A 20,503-nucleotide genomic window follows, 5' to 3' on the forward strand; every position below is an offset into this window, starting at 1 on the left:
TGCTCTTGAAAAGTCCAGTTTTGGTCAAAGTAATGCAATAATTTAGTTGTTTACCAATGCCTTAAAAATACACTCCCTTGGGATGATCATCGTCTTTCACCTGGGCACACAAACAATGAGTGAACACTTTTTGCACGGTGGTGTGGTGGTTAGCACTGCAGCCTCACAGCAAGAAGGTAGCTGGTTCGAGCCTCGGCTGGGGGGAGGTTCAAACTTGGGAGGCGGTGGCCTTTCTGTGTGGAGTTTGCATGTTCTTCTCATGTATGCGTGGGTTCTCTCCAGGTTCTCTGGCTTCCTCCCACCGCCCAAAGACATGCATGTTAGGTTAATTGGTCGCTCTAAATTCTCCCTAGGAGAGAGTGTGTGTGTCTATCTTTGTTGGCCCTGCGATGGACTGGTGAACTGTCCAGGGTGTACCCTGCCTCTCACCTGCTATAATGCTGGGATAGGCTCCAGCATACCCACGACCCATAGTGGACTAAGCGGTACAGAGAATGAATATTTATTTAGAAGTCATTGTAAAAAGATTTTGAAAAAGATCTATGACATTATTGGGTGGCATGATGAATAAAAGGTGTCAAAATCCAAAAAGAAAAGATTAAAGTTGGTTTTAAATCTTTAAATAATAAACCTAAATAAGTGAACTTCTGCAAAAGTTTGTGTTTGAACTCATTTGCTGACTGTGAGAAGCAGAAAAGTAAAGGTTGACAAGGACTTAAACACCTACTTGAGCCAGTTATTTAAACAGCTGTTTTTTCCATGTGGAAAAAAGTACCAGGAACCTTAATAATGTCAAGTTAAGAATAACAGGAGCCCTGTTCGTGTTAGATTGGTCTTCCAGAGGAAAAGCATCAATCTGAAGTCACATGTGATGTGGATTAACGAGTGTAGCTGAAATTGAACAAAACCAACCTCGTGTGTGGAATCTGGAGCTGGATGCATACAAAGTTCTTCAGTTCAACCAGATGATGTAAGGCTCCTTTCTCAAAGCTACACAACCTGTAGAGAAACAGCAAAGAACAAAGCAGCGTTCAGTCCAAATCACAAAAACACACCATCTCCAGAGGGCAACAGTTCAGTCATCGCTAGCTCCCTGACAGTAATGAGCATCCTTTTCTCATTGCTCATTGGTATTTTCCATCTAAATGTGAGGCAGCAGAGCAGCTGCACCTGAAGAGACCTAAATGGTTTCACATGTTCATAAAAACGGGAAGAGACGCTGATGTTTGCATCCCACATTAGGAATCCAGTGGCAAAGTTGCATAATGTCGACCACAAAATAACATTTTGAAAAAATAAGCAAGGTGTAAATTACAGCTTGATGGCCAACTTCCATAAAATGTCTTTACAACGTTCAAACAGTGCACACTGATGTTGCAATAATGACACATTTTATATATATTATGCTAAATGTTCTTATCATACACAACCAAACAGAATTTTATCTATTTAAATGCTTTTTCCTTGAAAAATTTAAATCAATAGTTAAACCAACAGAGGAAGAAATGGCCGCTTGTCATGTAAAACAGTCTGGTCCACGGTGATAAACCCACAGAGAATTATCACCTGTCTCTGCAGTCCCCCTCTGCTTTATGGAGCGTTTTAGCTTTACGGCTCACAGCTTTACAGTTTAGATTCAGTTATCACTGCTCACAACATTTCCAGCCACAGCAGGCAGCTGTTCCCAAAAAAACTAAAAAGTTAGACACTTGTTGTAGAGCTTTTATCAGCTTAGAGGTAAATATTATTCCCAAAAGTTAAAGTAGAAAAAAAAACGTTCTTATCCATTAAGTGGTAGAAACATGACTCCAAAGAAATGTTAATGCTACTGTTAATCTATTGGATGTTTACAATCTGTCCCCAAAGATCTAGGAAAAAAAAAAAAGATGCTGCTGCTTAATGTTTTTTCAACATGAAATGATATTAAATTAAATGAAAAATACTTTGTCCCAGAAGGAAATAGTAATCGAATTACCTGAATAAATTCAATTAAAAACATATTTTGTTATAAAACTTGTAAAATAAAAGATACATCACATCATGTTGCATGCTGGAATAAAGGGTTATTGTTATTTTTTGGTTTTTATTTTACTTATCTTTGTTGTTTAGCACTTTGTTCTGCTGTGGCTGGCGTTAAAAGCAATTTATAAATAAATTAATGATGATGATGCTGATGATGAAAAAAATCCCGGGTAAAGATAGCTTTGTCATCTCTGACAACTAGGGGTGTTTTTGAGTGACTATATTGATGATAAAGATAATAAATGACTCATATGTGTAATATTTCCTAATGAGGATTATAAATCGACCGATACATGATTTCAGAAAGTTATAGTTAAGAAATACTGTCCTGAAGTAAGATTTCAATTTCAGTATGAACCTCCGAGCAAGCGGGATTAAAACATCCATCCATCCATTATCTTGACCGCTTATTCCATTTCGGGTCGTGGGTGAGCTGGAGCCTATCCCAGCATTTTAACAGGTGAGAGGCAGGGTACACCCTGGACAGGTCACCAGTCTGTCGCAGGGCCAACACAGATAGAGACAAACAACCATTCACACACACACTCACTCCTACGGAGAATTTAGAGTGTCCAATTAACCTAACATGCATGTCTTTGGACGGTGGGAGGAAGCCGGAGAACCCGGAGAGAACCCACGCATACACGGGGAGAACATGCAAACTCCACACAGAAAGGCCACCACCCTCAAGGTTCGAACCTCCCCCCAGCCGAGATTCGAACCGGCGGGGATTAAAACATGACCTCCAAATTCATTAATTCATTAATGACATTAACCTTACATTCTCTGTGATCATAGTATTAATTGGTCAGTACAGATTAAACCAGTCACCACTTTGGAGTGACAAATTGAAAGTCACAACAGCACGAACGACAGCTATCAAACATGTTTCTGCTGTCAGCAGCAGATTCAGGTTACTCTGCCTGCTTCAAACTAATGACATACATAAGTCAAGCTGTAGATAATTAACTAATGGCTGACCCTCTTCCCTTTAACTCGACTCTGCTGAGGCCTTTTAATGGATATTGTCCAGCGAGAGCAGCACTCGGCACAGTTAACAATCAGGTCAATAGTCAGATTTCATGGGATGAATGCAGCATATTCAATGGCAATGACTGCTTACCTATAATAGATCGGGGTAAGTAAAGGAAAGTTAAAGATTTCAGGACATTTATGGAGATGGAAGAAAGAGACGTAGCAGTGATGGGTGGCAGCTCTTAATCTATCAGTGATCCTTAAAGTGGCCTCTGGAGCCACTTAGTGTTAAGTGGATCCTAACTGATAAAACACCTAAATTCTTCAAGTTCAATGGACCAAGAATACCCACAAAAGCAGTTATTTAAAATCTCATTCTTACACCATGTGCTAAAAACTGAGTATGCACACACAGCATGAGTCAGCCACTGAAATAACCTCAATGTTCCCAAGTGGCATCAAAGCAACAACTGTGAAATCTGCTCAAGACAACAAAGCTAATGGCAAGTTCCTTCCTTAAATATTTATGAACTCTTCAACATATTAATGCAATTTATTTAAAAAGCTCTCTAGAAGTAAGAGGCTGTAACTGCAACAGTAGTATCCATGTTTTTCTTCAGCAATGCAATACATTAGATTTCCTTTAATACCATAATTTAAAGACTGTCTTTACAAGACTGTTTTAGCAGATAACAGAAACCTGAGACTTTCTGAAATATGTCTTTGTCCCCATGAGAATGAGTCAATTAACACCACTAAGGAGGTTATGTGATTGGTTTGTTAGTTTATATCTAGAATTGCTGAAAAATTATGTAGAGATTTGCATAAAATGGATTGTGTTGGGGCATGGCCCAACGTCCACTGATTGACTTGTCTGGATTAAGTCTCAGACGACTCTTATTGAAGCTCCTCTAAGAACTCTCAGCAGCGACTCTGCCAAATCTGATGCAACAGAAACCCACAAATATGTTACAGCCATTGTAATATCAGGTATCTTTATCAAGTGATTACTGTTTTGATAACAGATATAGTCTGGCTCTGGCTCTGGTACAGCTGGACAATGTTTCTATGTGTACTGTGCATGCAAATGAATCAGTTATTTACTTTAAAGTAGATATAGTCTGGTTTAAGTGAAATATTGAGTAAAATTTCATAATTTTTCATTACAGTTCATAACTTTTATGGACAGAATTTCTAACTGAGGGAATCCAGTTTTGTGGACTCAGGATTGGGTCTGTGCTTTTTGCAGATGATGCAGTCCTATTTGCTTTAGGCCATGACTCACAGGTCAGTTCACATCAGAGCATGAAGCAGCTGGGATGACGATTACCACCTCAAAATCTGAGACCAAAGTACTCATCTTGAAAGGGTGGACTGTTCTCTCTGGGTGGGGAATGAGATCCTCCCCTGACTGGTGGGTCTTGCTCTTGTGTTGGATGAATGAAGTGGGTGACAGACAGGCAGACTGATGTGAGCTCAACATCCGTTTGTTATGGTGAAGAACGAGCTGAGCCAAAAAATTGAAGTTCTTAATTTACCAGTTGACCTACGTTCCGACCCTCACCTATGGTCACGAGCTGTTGGTAGTGACCGAAAGAACAAGATCGCAGATTAAAGCAACTAAAATCAGTTTCCTCAGTGGGGTGTCTTAGCTCGGTTATCCAGGAGAGACTCAGAGTAGAGCTGCTGATCCTCCACATCCAGATGAGGTGGCTCAGACATCTGGTTAGGATGCCTCCTGGAGGCCTCCTTGGTGAGGTGCTCAGGGCATGTCTCACTGGGAGGAGGCCTGGGGAAGACCAAGGACATGCTGGAGGGACTATGTCTGCTTACAGACAACACAGACTATGTCTGTATTTTTTCAAATTTATAACAATCCTTTTAAAAAGAGATTCAGTAAAATCTTACAGCAGCACAGGAAAGAAAAACTGTGTTTTTATGTAACCCAATTCTCTGATTAGCAAATCTAATAAAAAAACATCTAATCGACACAAGAATCAACAGCATGAATAGTTGAAAAACAAACAGGAACACTTGGAATAAGCTTGAAATAACACATGATTTACTCAGCAGCTTTAGTGGGATCTCTGTGATTTCAACTGCCAATAAACCATGTGCCAGTCGGCCTCTAAAATCTGTAATCATGCAGCAATGGTATGAACATGGATATCATCCTGGCTATGATCTAGTTTATTTGTTCCATGAATGGACACAGCTGTAGCATCTGCATGAAAAATAATACAGACTACACATTGTGCTCCAAGTTTACTTTTGTCCTCAAGGGAACCTCAGCGCTTTAAATCTATGTTGGCTATTTTCCAAATTGCCACAGCTGAGAGGATTTCCCCCAAATGTTACAACCCAACTACTATTTTTGCCCTCTAAAGTGGTGCCAAAAAATGCCCCAAAGTGCATTAAACTTGGTAATGCTTCTCAAATAAGGCAGTGTTAGATGCCAGTGTTTGGAGTTCAGCTGCTGAGCCCTTCCACAGCTGGGGGCAGGCTTTTATGTGGGGACTGTAGGTATGTTCACTGCAGCCAGGCCCACCACAAAAGGGTCTTTCTTAAAGTATTTAAGGGCTTTGGGAACAGGGAGTTGGATGTAAGGGGTGCATGTTGGAAGGGGTGCATGTGGGCTCCCATCATTCAGTGAAACAGTAGTGGAACCACTTTGTGGTGTTAGTTGTGTCTTGCGTAGTTAGATTAGAAGAACAAACACTTGGTTATCGAGTTATATAAGAGTCTTGTGACCATTTCCCTGTTAAATTCAGTAAGTTGATCGGTATGTTTAGACACCAGATGATGCAATAAATTAATTTCCTCCTTTCTTGTACTTTTACCTTTGATCCTTACTTAAATAATCAATTAGCCAAAAAAAACGATAAAGAAATAGCTCTTTTCATTAAAAAACTCATAAAGGTTTTTTTTTCTTTTAAAAACTGATCTTTACATCAATACAGTTCTAACAAAAAAAAAGAAATGCCATTTTTCTTTGACAAGGGTCCCGATAATCCAGCTAAGTAAGACTGTTGGCCCCAAGAAATATAGTTCCTTAAATATTTCCTCCAGATCAGTGTTAAACGAAGTTCTGTGCTTGATTTTAAAGTATAGCAAGCTGTCCTCAACGTCTGACCAGCCTATCATTTGAAATTACAGGAGCAAATGTGTCACATCTACCTCCATCAGCAATTGCAACTTCTTCTGTTACATGCACACTTAGCTGCTTCATCAACCAGCCAATGAAATTCAGAAAACAAGAACAATGATGCTTGGATTTGAATTATTAAATGTTCAGCAAGAAAAATCCTGCATAAAGAAATAAGTCCCTTATGCATCCTGTATGCTCAAGTCTGAGAAGCATAAAAAGGCATCTTTGAATGTTTCTGAGGTTATAATATGGAATGACATTCAGAAAAAAACTAAATCTATACACCCAAAACAAAGAGGAGAAATGCAGTTAATGTTACTGTTATTGTAAAATTTGGGGAGGAATTATTCAGGAAAAGGAGTTCCCTTTTATTTATTCATCCATCCATCCATCCATCAAATTTGGATGGGGATTTCTTACGGCATCCGGTTGTGGTCGATCATGTTTTCCACCTAATGGATCACAAATGCCCCAAAAAAGAAGAAAATCCAGCATTTTCTCCATGGTTTTATACATTTACTTTAGGTATGTCATGAAAAAGAGTTAAAGTAAAAGTGTTAACAACAATCAGCAGTAAAATTTGTACCATTTGAGTCTGTGGCTTTGTTTTCCAGCCGGGTTCGGGTTCTGTGTTTCTCTTTGTTGCATGGACCCAGGTCTTACTTTCCATTTTTTTTTCTTTCTTTGTTTATTTATTTTGTTTTGGTTTTGTTTTTTTTTTTGTTTTTTTGTATTTTCAGGTTCATGCCCAAGATTTTAAATGTGTTACTAAATGTCTTATTGGGTTAAAAAATCTTGAATATTTGTGAATTTGGGATGAATTTTGGGTAAAAAAAAAAAACACACTTTCTTGTGGTCATGTTAATTGTGATGGGCACCTTTTTTTTAAGAGTTCCTGGTGTTTTACAAAGATTTCTTGATTAAAAGAGAAATTACTATATTAATCAATAATTAGTATCCTCTTCTTCAAACTGAGCCATGCCCAGTCATCTCCCTCTGTTTCCAGTCATTATGCTACACTAAGCAACTCTCTACAGGCAGAAGTTTTCTATTTCCCAAAAAGGTATGAGTGTGGTTAGGTCTCTCCAATCTAACCCGAGCAACAAGCTCAAAGTATGTTCCCTGAATGTTAAACTATTTTTTTAAGTGTTTGTATAGATGCACATGCAGGAGCCAAATGTGTATTGTTTTAATCAAAATCATAGGTTAACTGTATCTGGAAATAAAGAAAGAAAAGTAGACAGGCTGCATTTAGTCCTTTCATCCTCTCTTCCTCTGCTCACTCTCTGGGTCTGTGGGCAGTAATGAGAGGCATGTGAGGCTGAATGGAGGGCGCTCTCATTGAAATAACCAGCTTGGAAGCCTCATCCTTCAGGCAAATACACATGTCGCAGGTGTCAGGAAGCAGCCGTATTCATGCTCTTCACAATATTCATGGTGCTGCACCGCCCCTGCAAAGCAACTAGGACAAGTAACTGAAGGAGTCGGTGAGCAAATGCTTAAAGAGCACCAAAGATCAGGTACTTAAAGAGATTGGTCTTTAACTTAAGGCTGCATCTCAGCGATCTGATCTGAGGTCAGACACAACATGTTTATACTGAGTGTGTGTGAACAGTAAAAACTGTATTTGCAATTGTTAAGCAAGTGGGAACATCTGTTTCTGGAGTTTACAGAAACACAATACATATTGTCACTGTAGACAGAGGTTATATAAGCCCCCTTATCCTAAAACTGGAACTGAATAGGCATTACAGCTGTCTTTTCATACAATACAAAACAGATTTAACAAACAGTGATCTCATCATTGTTCATGCAGAAGTATGTGTGCGAGACACTGGAACATTTTCTTATGACCAGAAAACTATTGCTGCATCATCACCTCAGAAACCGCTCAGTGGCAGCACCGTGGATCCCGTGTTAAACGTGCTTCACAACTGTTACCCTCAAAACAAATGCTGGCTGATGATGAGACGTTACTTGGCTATGTAAAAGACACTGATTGTACAGAGGAAGGGTAAAACACATGAAAGGATCTATAAAATCAGTTGTTGAGAATAATACGTATTGTCTGTTGCTGCTCAACTGAGCAGCTGTGTTCAATTTACCACACATTATTTTAGGAGCCAGCGCAGAGAAAGAGGGGGCTTTAAAGGTTTGCCAGGAGCTCTTCAAAGAGAAGAAGAAAAACTGTTGGGTTACTGGTGCCTGTGCAGCTTCCGCTTTGGGTTTGGGTGCAAGTTCCTGCTGATGGCAACTGGAAGGAGACAATGCTGTTTGACTTCCACAATGAGTCTCATAAAGTTTATGTTTATGTCCAGCAGACAGTTGCACATCTGCAGCTTAGCATGAGATCAAGCCCCTAAATCTTCTATCATTCCTGAAACAATGAACCGATGAGTTTGCCAAATGTAATAAAATGATGTGAATGTTTTCGCAAACAACAGATATGCATGTTCTTATTATCACTGAATTAAAAAAGCCCAATGGATCACATACATTGGGCTCCATCCTTTGTCAGGATCGGGCAGGGTTTTTCAAAGGCTGCATGTGGAAAGCACAAGCTTCTCATGCACAGCTTGCATGAAATTAGCTAATTTAATAATTAAATTGCGGGACAAATGCGTTAAAACTTAAAATTAATAAAATTTCTCTCTTTCAAGCAAACTGCACACATTTTGTGTCATTCTTAAACATTTGCTGCTTGTGTCAAATATCAGTAGTAAGTCATGGTACAAATGCCACGGGACACCTTGCAGGTATTTCTGAGGTTGAAACATTCTGAAATTATTAATGATAGGCAACAAAATGTTCTGGTGACTGAGCTGAATTTCATGCACTCACAATTTTACTGTATTAAGAGGATCAGATGACATTTTATGTATGTATTTTGCTTTATGGCACCACATCACATGCCAGAGCTCAGAGAAGAGACAGGACACAAGTTGAATTAGCCTTTGTTAGGGAGCGCAAAGTACAAAAATCTGCCAAAGTTCGGTAGCGTTGCTATTTTTGCTAATAGCCTGCTAATAAACTTTAAAAACAATAAAGGAAGTAAGATATTTAACTCTGATTAAGATCATTTACTACTTCCCAGAATTCCTTAGAAAAATTTGGACATGGAAATTAGTCTTATTCAGTGACATAATACAGCTAATGTTGGGATCCATCTTCTCAAACAGTCCATAATTCTCCCTGACACAAACATACACCCCCCACTTCCACAAAAAAAAACATGCTACACAAGCTGAACCATTACAGCCAGCACTGGGCTTGTAAAGTGAAAACTAAAGGTGTGTGTCGTTCCCTAAAACACACGCTGATTACACACTGCACTAATGCAACAATTATCCACCCTCTATCAAATTTCCTTGCGTGTGCACGCCTACGTGCATGCCCTCATTCATGCATATGTGTGTGTGTGTGTGTGTGTGTATGTCTGCCTGTGTGTCCAAGCCGCACACTAAACACACAGATGACATCACCTCAAATTAGTCTGTTCATTTAGTGTAAAACATCATAGACAGCTGCAGCTGCATCATTCTGCCTATCAGCTAGTGTATAATTATTACTAAAGCTTTAAACAAAACATAAATTATAACTTTATGAGTTTGTGTGTGTGTGTGGGTTTTTATTCAGATGTGGTGAAGTCATCACTGAGGTCTCTCCATATGATAAAAGACAGGTGTTATAAGTGCCCTCTTAATGTGGATAGGAGGGTAATTTCTCTGGATTGGACGCGAGCCAGGTCTCTTCCAGACACGATGACAGACATAATGGGTGCAAGAGTTCAGACACACACATTCATTTTGCTTCCTCACATGACTGCATACATGCAGCAGGCCAGCTTATGTTCAGCAAATTGTGTTATGTCTGAACGCCAAAGTGCCATCATCTTTTCTGTCTGGCTTCTGAACCTGCAGTGATAGAGTCCCTCTCAGAGTGACAGTCCATCTAACACCAGGAATCTGATGGTTCAGCAGTCACAAAAGCATTTTTAATGTGCCTAGCCAACCTGAGAGGAGGTTAAGTGTTTACATGATCAGGATGAGTGAATCCTTGCACTTGCATTGCCTGATTTGTGCCATGTCGACACGCAAGAATAAAAAAGTATCAACTTTGGAGAACTCTACTTATAGCTCCATGCTGATTTAAAAGCGTGAACAGAAAGGAAAATCCAATGCTAAAAAAGTTGTTCTTAAACTTATTTGAATGTTCATCTTTAGAGTAGCTGACAGACGGGCGGATGAATGGATGGAGGGCAGAGTCAGCTATTAAAAAGAGGTACCCTTCAGAGTGAGTGATCTCTGGGGCAGATAGTGGGGCTTTCAGAGGGAAGTCAGGACACTGGTGGGGGTGTGTTCCTCTGGGTGATGGAGCACAGATGTCTGACCTGGCTAACTGAAACACAAGCTTTAACCTTGTCTCATTCTCCTCTCTTTGCTCTCTTTTGTTACCTGTTGTCCTTTTCTTTTTTAGTTTTTCCCCTTCATGGCTCATCTTTAGCCCTCTCTGACTCCCTTTTCTCCTGCCTGTTACTCTCTCCATTCGGCAAGCGAGAAAATTATCCCATCTAGCTTAAGATGGCAAATACCACTTAGCTATGGAGGAGTGCCACAAATGACAATGGCAAACAAAGAAATGCCTCATTCACCGTATTCACTGAATCCTTCTTGTTTTCTCTAAAGCTCAACATGTTTTACACTGGCTTTGGAGTTCAAATAAAAGTAATTACAAAGTAATGCTGCAAAGGTGCTTTCATGGGCAAAATTAGTTTAAAAGCTGACTCTGATCTGAACCCCAGACTGTGTCAGTGTTTCTTTAACCAAAGCCATGTCACCGCTAATCATACCTGAGACTGAATCTAACAGGATGCATCTGATAATGAGCCCGCGGCTGGGAAACCAGCCTGGCTTAAATTCACTTGAGCCCGTTTGGTTCGGGATGATGGCTGGAACTTTAGGGTATGTTGATAATCTCGTCTGGACTCATATCCTGACTGCGCCTTTCTTCTTTGGATAAAATCTCTTCAGTTACCCACAAAATTATTGAAACAAAAAAAAAAAAAAAAAAAAACCCTGGAACAGGCTAATTTTTTGGACATAAGCATGCGTGTCTTGTGCAGTCCCACAGGTGCTGTAACATTATCCCCTTGCAGTCTAGCAGCGTAGTCACCTTCACCTGCAGAGTTTTCACTCTACAAATCAATTCACAGCTGCACAGATCATTAGGCAGACTTCAGCTGGGTTGAGCAGGGCTTGTCAGTCTCAGTAAAGACAAGTGAAGACAGACAAGTTGCAAGAGTTTTCCTAAACCTTCTATTTTTTTTATTTCTTTTGTCAATCTTACTAACTTTTCCATTAACAGACAAATAAAAGGAGAAAGTGTTTCACTCTGTAACAGAACCGCAGCCATAAAAGGATGTCTGCCAAGCTAATAATATATTCCTTTTTATTTTGTCAATGATGTCTACTCACTGAATTTTCAACCTATTTCCCAAATGGTTGGCTCATTACAAATCTAGATATGCATCAATGGCACACACACACACACACACACACACACACACACACAAAAAGGCAAAAATAAACAGTTGCTGGCTAGAAATGAAAAGCCCACTTTTTCCCTCACTTTAAATCAAAGATTCACTATTTTAAAAGGTTACTAAGCAGAATAAGTTTGAAGTGGTAAATTGCTGTAAAATGCAAAATTACCATGATAAAATGGAAAGTTTTACAGGCATATTAACAGCTACAAAAGGCCCCAGTGGTTACTAACTGTGAGTACAGTTGGTAAAGTTGAACAGCACTGGGTCAAACCAGTGACCTGCCTCATGGTATGAGTCACCCCTATTAAAAACAGGGTTGACGAGGCAGGATGCCGGGAGAAAAGAGCGTTACAGACCTGCTGAACTCTGGCTACCAGCATGCAGCGGTGATAATGATGGGTGACAGCCTGCAAGTCCAAACCACAACAGCGTTACCATGGTGCTAGGGAAACTAGGTCTCAAATAAAGAAAACAGGACCTGTAGCTGTGAGATGCTTGCTCTCAGACTGGCTGGACAATCTCTCAGCTGTGCTGGGATTTAGCAGTAAATGTGAGTGAAATTGAAAGTAATGTCGACCAGATCGTGTCAAAGCCAAGCTGGGAAATTTTTGAACAAAACTCAAAACGAAACAGGATGATCAAACATTCTTTTGGAGTTACGATGGAGACGCTCAGTAAATGCAACCATGAATGTAACCTAATGACCTTATAGTAAGATTTCAATCTTTAATCAATCAATTTGTAATGCTAAGTGGGAAATAATTGCTGTTGGTTTACAAACACATGACCTGTAATCTCTGGAAGTGTTACTCTACAGTCTTGCATTTTATTGTAATGAATGGTTCATCATATTGAGTATATATGCACCCAAAGATCGATTTATTTATTTAAACTAAATAGTAAGCGCAGAGCTCAGGAAGTGTGCCCTTCACATGATGTCAAATGCAAATGAGTTTAAGTGGAACAGGTGGGGAAAGAGGAAAAATAATGGCACAACGGTCAGACTGGACAGCCATTCAGCCAAATAAAAAGGCATGCTTTTCTTCATGGACAGTCTAAAATACTTTGCATCTTTACTGCAAATTGCAGTCAGTCACTTCGTTGATGGTGTTTTGTTGCAGCCATTGTTTGATTAAATACAACGGTTTCTTAATTTAAGCTAGCAACCAGCTGGAAAATGAAAGCAATCTAACATCCATCTGTCACACAAACAAAACACAATCTGGTGTTATCTCTCACAGCTTAGAGCTTTTTCCATGACCTGGGCCAAACTGAGCATAACATATCGCCTTATCACAACACTACATACAGACTGCCTGTATTGCAAGGTCATAGCCTTAATCATTAGCATACAGCTGTAGGGTTGGCTCCCCGAGCGGCTGCTGTTCCGGCTTAATCAATATTCAAACATGTCTCATACTACATTTGCCAATAAAGACAAAGGATGGATGGAAGGGAGGAAAACTGGAGACATAAACTGGACTAAACGCTGAACACAACCAGTTTAATGAGTCTGCTGTTGCTCAGGGACTAGATGGAGTGCTGGAGGCCATGCAGCTGCAAAACCAACCGTCTGTCTGCTGTCCAATCCCCTGAGACTGACCCCCAGCTCACCACAAATGAACAAAACCCACTGCAAATTCTTTCTCCGCATTTCACCCAACAGGAGGGTCGATTTCCCCCCTCCCTTATCTCCTCCCTCCACAAGTCATTCGTTTCTTTGGATGTCTTTCTTTCCAGACAAGTGTGAGGCGAGGGTTTTGTTATTGTGAGGACTCCACCAAGCTGATTTCCCAGTAAACACTGGGCTGCATTGCTGCCAGAGGCAGATGTAACCCCAGGGGAGGTTCATCACCAGAAACCAGAGGGAGGTCCAGATGATGTGGAAAGTCTGAGGATAAAAAAAAGTGACCAAGGGAGGAAAGAATGGCCGGGAATAGGAGACAGAAGAGTGATTAGCTCCAGTGCTGCCTAATCTAATCAGTGTGCATGACTGCCTTGGAGTGGAGCACTGAGAGGGGGGTGGGGGGTGTAGAAAGTATTAATGTTTTTTCAAATATCTGCTGAGATTTTGAGGAGCTTATTTACAGAAAAAAAAAAAGTAAAAAAGGAGGAAACAACAGAAAAGGTCAAAGTCATGTTGATTTAATTTTGGCAAATTTCCTGTTAATGAAGCTGTTGTCTCGTGCCAGTTTCTCCCTAGTCTCCAGCTTTGTTATCAGCAGGCATTTATTGTAAAAAGATTACCTCCTTGCTGTTTCTCAAGAGACAATATTTGCTGTGAATCATTTTTTACTTTTGCCATTTCATTTTCTGTTAACTGATCTCCATGTAGCTGATATTTAGCCATGTATCTATCCTTTTATCACCTATTATAATACTAGTATGAGGCTTTCAGTTCTTGTTGTTTTTTTTAACCTGTCCTGTCCTGCATCCAGTAACTAGCAGAATGATGGTCTGGCTGCTGTGTTGTGCCAAACAAATTTGCTTTGCCAAGAGGAGCTTAATGGGTATAAGTCTCCTCTTGATGATCTGATTTACTTATTTGTTTGTTTGTTTGTTTGTTTGTTTGTTTGTTTAAAATCTCATTTATTTATTATGGACCTGACCACAGGGGACAGAAAAAAGGAAAATAGTGAAGAGAAGTAGAAAGGAAAGTAGAAAGAAGAAACAGGAGACAAAGATACAACTGATAAAAGGCAACAACCCTTCAGTCCAAACACCAGACAGCCAGCTGCTACACCTGAACAGAACACAACAGAGAATTTCCTACAGCTTTTACAGGTACACTAAGCTGACATCCATCAGGAATTCCTACAAAAATAAGCAAGACAACAACTAAATTAAATAAAAACAAAAACAAACATGTTTCACAACAACCAAAGTACCAGAAACACACACATACACACACACATACAAAAAATAATTAAAGTAGCTCTTAGTGTATAAACCCACTGGACACTGTGTCAGCATGCAGAGTATGAGAAGTGAGGAGTGATCAGAGATGAGTGCAATCAATCGATCGATCAATCAATCAATCAATCAATCAATCAATCAATCAATCTTTATTTATTTATTTGTTTGTTTGTTTATTTGTTTGTTTGTTTATTTGCTTATTTATTTATTTAGGGCTGTACAACACTCAAATGTGACCAAAGTGCTTTCCGATGAAACCAGTACAAACACAATAAAGTGTTTGTACTCGGCTTTTGGGACTTCCAGCAAACGTTGGCTGGAAGACCTCAGAGTTCTGTTTGGGTTCCTCATAGACAGCATGTCAGATTAATATGATGAACCGAGGCCAGAACTGAAGTTATTGCTCCCGCCTGGGCATGTTTGTTAAAAAACGAGCTGCAGCATTCTGCACCAGCGGGAGGCGTCTAGGCAACTTGGAGACTCTAATATAAATGTATTGTAATAGTCTATTCTGGAGCTGATAAAAGCATGGATAGCCTTATCCAGATCTGAGCCAATTAAAAATAAGCTTAGCTTTGGCCAAGAGTCGAAGTTGATAAAAACTAGATTTGACTACGCTATTTGTTTTTCAAATTTGAAATTCTTATCAAAGATGACCCCACAGTAGGTCTGAGTCTAGAAGTCAGTGCACCAAGATCAGTAGTTCTAGGATCACAGAATAAAATATATCGTGCAAATGCGACCAGTTAACGAAAGACTCAGGAGATTTTGTGACTGATATTAAGGACTTAAATAAATAATTCTGTAAAAGTGTCTTAACCCATATTTGTTCTCATGGCCAACAGGGGGCGACTCACGTGTTTGCAAAGGAAAGTCTGTTTATATTGAAGTTCATGAAATACTCACTTGATCTGTGACTTCGTTGTTTCAGGGGTGACAAGAAAGAAAGTATGCAGCTAGCTAGCAAGCAAGCTAGTTTACAGAGATGAGGACAATGAGGACGCGATTCATGGCTGATTGTTCAGCTTGCAAAAGTAAAATAACCTAAATAATAAAATAAGATAGTATTCCAAAATTAAATAATTGAATGAAAAAAATATATCAGATATTAATTCAGTAATTATATAAAATAAAATAAACTTGATCTTTTAGGGTTGGTAGGAGTTGCTGTTGGGAGGTTGGGGAAACACTGGGTTTGTTTAAATGTCTGAGTGAAGGCTTCTGGCTCCAAATAAAAAGTTTGTTGAAAGGGAAAAATAACAATAAAGATAAACTTCGATGAGCTTACCTAAATCCTACTGGTGTCTTTTTATGTATGATAAAGTTGAATTAAATATATACTGTGTTTTAGAGGAGATTTCAAAACATCGGGATGTATATAATATCCCTTTTCTGTACATAAGGAAGTGTTAATGAGCCTTTAGACCTCATAAGACAGAATGGACTTCATTTTAATCATGGATGCATTTTTGGTAAAACAGATACTACGATGCAGTATTGATTAGGGTGGCAAGACAACTTGTATACAAACAGTCCTCTTCATCATACTCTTCACAATTTGACAATGTCAGACCAAGACAACACCTAACACATGACAAGTTACTATAACATTGACATTACATGTTGTGGTATACCTACATTGCATGATGCTATCTATTCATTATATAACACAATGTAACATGAACTTTTTACATTATCTGTAAATTTCATCCAAAAGTTGAATCCCTAACTTCTTGTGAGTAGTTTATAAAGGGAACTGCCCTTTTCCACTCAAGGGTTGTAGTATTTTAACATAAATTTAAAGCTTGTAAGTGTTCTGTAGGATCAAATTATCAAATTCCCTTGAGGTTTAGGCATAAGCATTTTGGATAAAAAAAAAAAAACAAAAACAAAACAAAACAAAACTGGAAAAGCTGCTGAAAGCCAATTTAAAACTTAGCGTAGCTGTTAGCGTTAGCTTGGTAGTGACAAGCTATAACTTTAAGCTCCATGTTACTATCTAGTTTTGGATTAAGGTAATATTTGATCTACTTTAGTTTCTTTTTCACTAAATATTATAAACTTTTTTTTTAACAGACTGTCCTGAAACAGACATCTTACATTTTCCATTAACAGAACCTCTCCGATGCTTTCATCTTTCTTTTTTGTGTAAACTGTGAGACAGATTTTTCCAGTCCTGGTCAAACAGCCCAACTATGACACCATTTGACATAACAAGACACAAACTCGGACACTGGGCTGTTTTTAAACTACACAAATGCTCTTCTTAGAAGCCTGGAATGGAAAACCCAGTAACGTAATATGACCCAGTTAGGAATTGTCTGGATTTTAAGTCTTCCCCGCATTACGTCATTTTTATAGCCAAATAAACAAACTCCGGGGTCACACGTATTAAATGAAATCTGTGATATGATGGTTTCCTTAGAGCACTTACTGCATGCTCCCGTTAAAAGTTTATTGACTGCATCTGCTGAGGCTCAAAAGTGAAACAACCAAAGACGTGCTGATTGTGAAAACCAGATGTGAGAGTGAATGATATAACTTTATGTACAGATGCAGTTACAGTACTTTAAGGAAGTCCAATGTAAATAAAGAAGCCTTGTTATCTGGACCATCTACACTAGAGGATATCCACAAAAAAAAAAAAAAAAAAAAACTGTATTCCAGATGTTCATTCGAGCCACCTGGACTCAACTGGTTTAACCTCTGACACAGAAGCAGCCGTTCAATTAGTGAATTTCACACTCCAGTCATGGAGACACCATGTTTCTGACTTTGGTTTCAAGCAGGCACTGATAGTGCCCAGCTCTAATTTCCATCAGTAGTAATATTTATTATTGTAGACATATAACTGTGCATTCAAGAATTTAAGATGTGGATCAAATCCTTCATTAAAAATAGCCCCTCTGTCCCCGCAGACATACACTGACCAACCTCATAAACTGCAACCAGGATCCTGGACTAACGACAAAAGCTTTGCCATCAAAGCTCAGGGAAGCACCAAAGGCAGATTATGTGGTCTAAATAAATGGGTTAGCAGTTAAACTTTTGTTTCATGTTTCTGTAACGTGCATTAAAAGCATTGCCAACTGCATCGTCTGCAATGGGCAAAAAGAGGAGCTGGTAATATTTTTTCCATGCTTTGAACCATTCAGTTACAAAGAAGGAAAAAAAGGGGTTTAAAGGACTTTTCCAAAGCATCTGCACCTCCAGGCTGCAGAGGGAAAGAAAAATGCAAGTACATTTACTTTTCTTGTGGCTTAAAATGAAGGAGTGCTCAGCATGATCATAATGAATGAAGCTATGAGGTTTTTTTTAATGGGCCAAACACAGAGCCTTGAGGGTCCACGTGTGCTGACATATGGGCTCACAACTACTGGCAAACTCTGACAGCACTGTCTTTAAAGCTTTTCACTCACTCTGTGATGACCTAAACATCATTAAAGCTCAGCTGCATTCCTTTAAAAAGAGAAATTACTAAATGGGTGCAGCTAATTACAGATTGTAACTCAAGACCACACAGCTGCTGCAATGTTGTAACTTCACAGCTGTAAAAGCGACAACATAATAAAAAAAAACAACAACAATTTAGCACATTCAGTCACAACAAATGCTGGATTTTTTTTTCATATAAATAATGTTTCCAGCAAAAATCAGTCAGCAATAAGCAAGAAAAAAAATGCAATATCATATCCAGCTATCCTTCTGTTACACAATAGTTGTGCATACTTTTAAAAATGTGCCTGTCTCTCTTTCTCTTTCATACACAAACACTGGTTTAAAGAAAACCAGTTCTCAGGTTTAATGTTGAAACTCAACACTAAACAAGACAAGGATCTGTGTCGCACTTTGTCATGACTGCTGACAGACTTTCACTTCAAGTCATAACAGCTAAGCAACCTTAAACCTTCAATATTCCATGTGACTAAGGAAATCAGTGCCAGGCTCAGGTGTCTGAGGTAAATAACTTCTAAAGGGAAGTTGTTAGCATTTACCTTAAACTTTAAAGAATTTCTCATCAATATCTTATTGTTTATCTCTCAAATGCAAGTTTAGCTTTTCATGAGTCTTTTGTTCACACACTAACTGAATAATAGTACATATGGTAAAACAATCTGAGAGAAAGGAGAGAAAATATGGTTATGACTGTTTCCTTTATAAGCTGGAAACGTGACAAGTAATTAAATATAATCGGTCATTCATTTTTGCGTGATAACTTTCTATTATACATAATCAATGTGTTTTAATAGTCTAATTGGACAAAACACGTTTACATTCTTTTATTTATGTAGGATGGATAAGACATAAGTAGCATAATGTCACACATATAAAGACCGTTTGATTCCGCATTGCTTGGCAAAAGCATCAGTCTGCTCAGCTTTCCTGCCACGAGTTTCCCTTCAGAGCTTCTAGTGGAAATAAAGCAACCAGCTAAGAGAAGTAATGTGGGTTAAAGGCACATCTGTGGTTGACATTTGTTTATGAAGACCTTTTTCAGTGAGGAATAAAGTCATCCACTGTTTGCTCAAAACAAGGACTTTTAAAGCGTTTTTCTTCACGCGCGGATACTTACGCGTAACTGCTGGCTGTGCGGAATGTGACGCGCTGAAATCCTGAGAGTGGGAAGATTCTTGTTGTGTCTTTTTTCTGAGCGCTTTAGATTAAATGGACAGTGTCGATCCTGTGATATTTTTTTTTCTTTCTTTAGAGTCTGATCACTTTCCTCCACGTTTTCTCCGGGACCGCAGAAGAATGAATGGCTCCGTCCGCCTTCTCTCAGCCCGGACAGACTACTGCTGGGATGGGAGTGACTGCCCTGTTTGCGCCCTCCCCCCATCCACCAGTCCCTTCCCTTTCTCCAACCCAGCCTGGACCTGAACTCGTGGGAATCAATTATTTATTGAATCCAGCTACAATCCACATTTATTGCTGTGCCATGTGAAATATGCTGTCTTCTTTGGGATAAAGAAAAAACATCCACCCGTTGCATCTATTGATTTTTGCAAGCATTAAACTTCTCTAGTTTGAGGATTTGTAGTGATTGCTCAATAAAAAAAAATATGGGGAGTAAAAACGAACATAAATTTAAGAAAAGATTTGTAGTCAAATTAGAATTTATTAGATTCATCCTAATCCAATTCAAAAGGGTCACAATAATGGGGTTAATGCAAAACTCAACTACTGTATAAATTATTAACACAGTTCAACCACATTAATAACTATGCTTTAACACTCACTGGCCACTTTATTAGGTCCACCTTGCTATTACCTTACTGGACCCCCGTTGCCTTCAGAACTGCTTTAATTCTTCATGGCACAGATTCAACAAGGTGTTGGAAACATCCCCCAGAGATTTTGTTCCATATGGACATGATAGCGTCACACAGCTGAAGCAGATTTGTTGGATGCACATCAATGATGAGAATCTCTCGTTCCAACACATCCCAAAGCCGCTCTATTGGATTGAGATATGGTGACTGTGGAGGCCATTGGAGTCCAGTGAACTTTCGTGTACAAGAAAGAAGTTGGAGATGATCTGAGCTTTGTGGCATGGTGCATCATCCTGCTGGAAGTAGTCATCAGAAGATGTTACACTGGTCATAAAGGGATGGACATGATTGGCAACAATACTCCGGTAGAATGTGATGTTTAAATCATGCTCAAATAGGTACTAAGGTCCCCTCCCCCGTCACCATTAACCCACCAGCAGCCTGAATCGTTTTATCCAAGGCAGGATGGATCAATGCTTTCATGATGTTTCTGCAAAATTCTGACCCTACCATTTTAATTTGAAGCTGAAATAGAGACTCATCAGACCAAGAAATATTTTTCCATCTTCTATTGTTCAGAGTTGGTGAGTGTGTGTGAATTATAGCCTCAGTTTCCTGTTCTTAGCT

General features: G+C 39.1%; 1 protein-coding gene across 1 annotated transcript in view; it reads right to left on the reverse strand.

Annotated features, from left to right (window-relative positions):
• The window catches only part of lhfpl2a (LHFPL tetraspan subfamily member 2a), a 44,675-nt gene extending 25,293 nt beyond the window's left edge, over nucleotides 1–19,382 (reverse strand). Inside the window, exons 1-2 of the mRNA XM_041970856.1 lie at nucleotides 19,180–19,382; nucleotides 913–999 (exon numbers count right to left, since the gene is read on the reverse strand). The gene's annotated coding sequence lies outside the window, so the exon portion shown is untranslated. The remainder of the gene's footprint in view (nucleotides 1–912; nucleotides 1,000–19,179) is intronic.
• Nucleotides 19,383–20,503: the final 1,121 nt, after the last annotated feature.

Source organism: Melanotaenia boesemani, chromosome 19, assembly GCF_017639745.1.
Source record: "Melanotaenia boesemani isolate fMelBoe1 chromosome 19, fMelBoe1.pri, whole genome shotgun sequence".
Lineage (NCBI taxonomy): Eukaryota > Metazoa > Chordata > Actinopteri > Atheriniformes > Melanotaeniidae > Melanotaenia > Melanotaenia boesemani.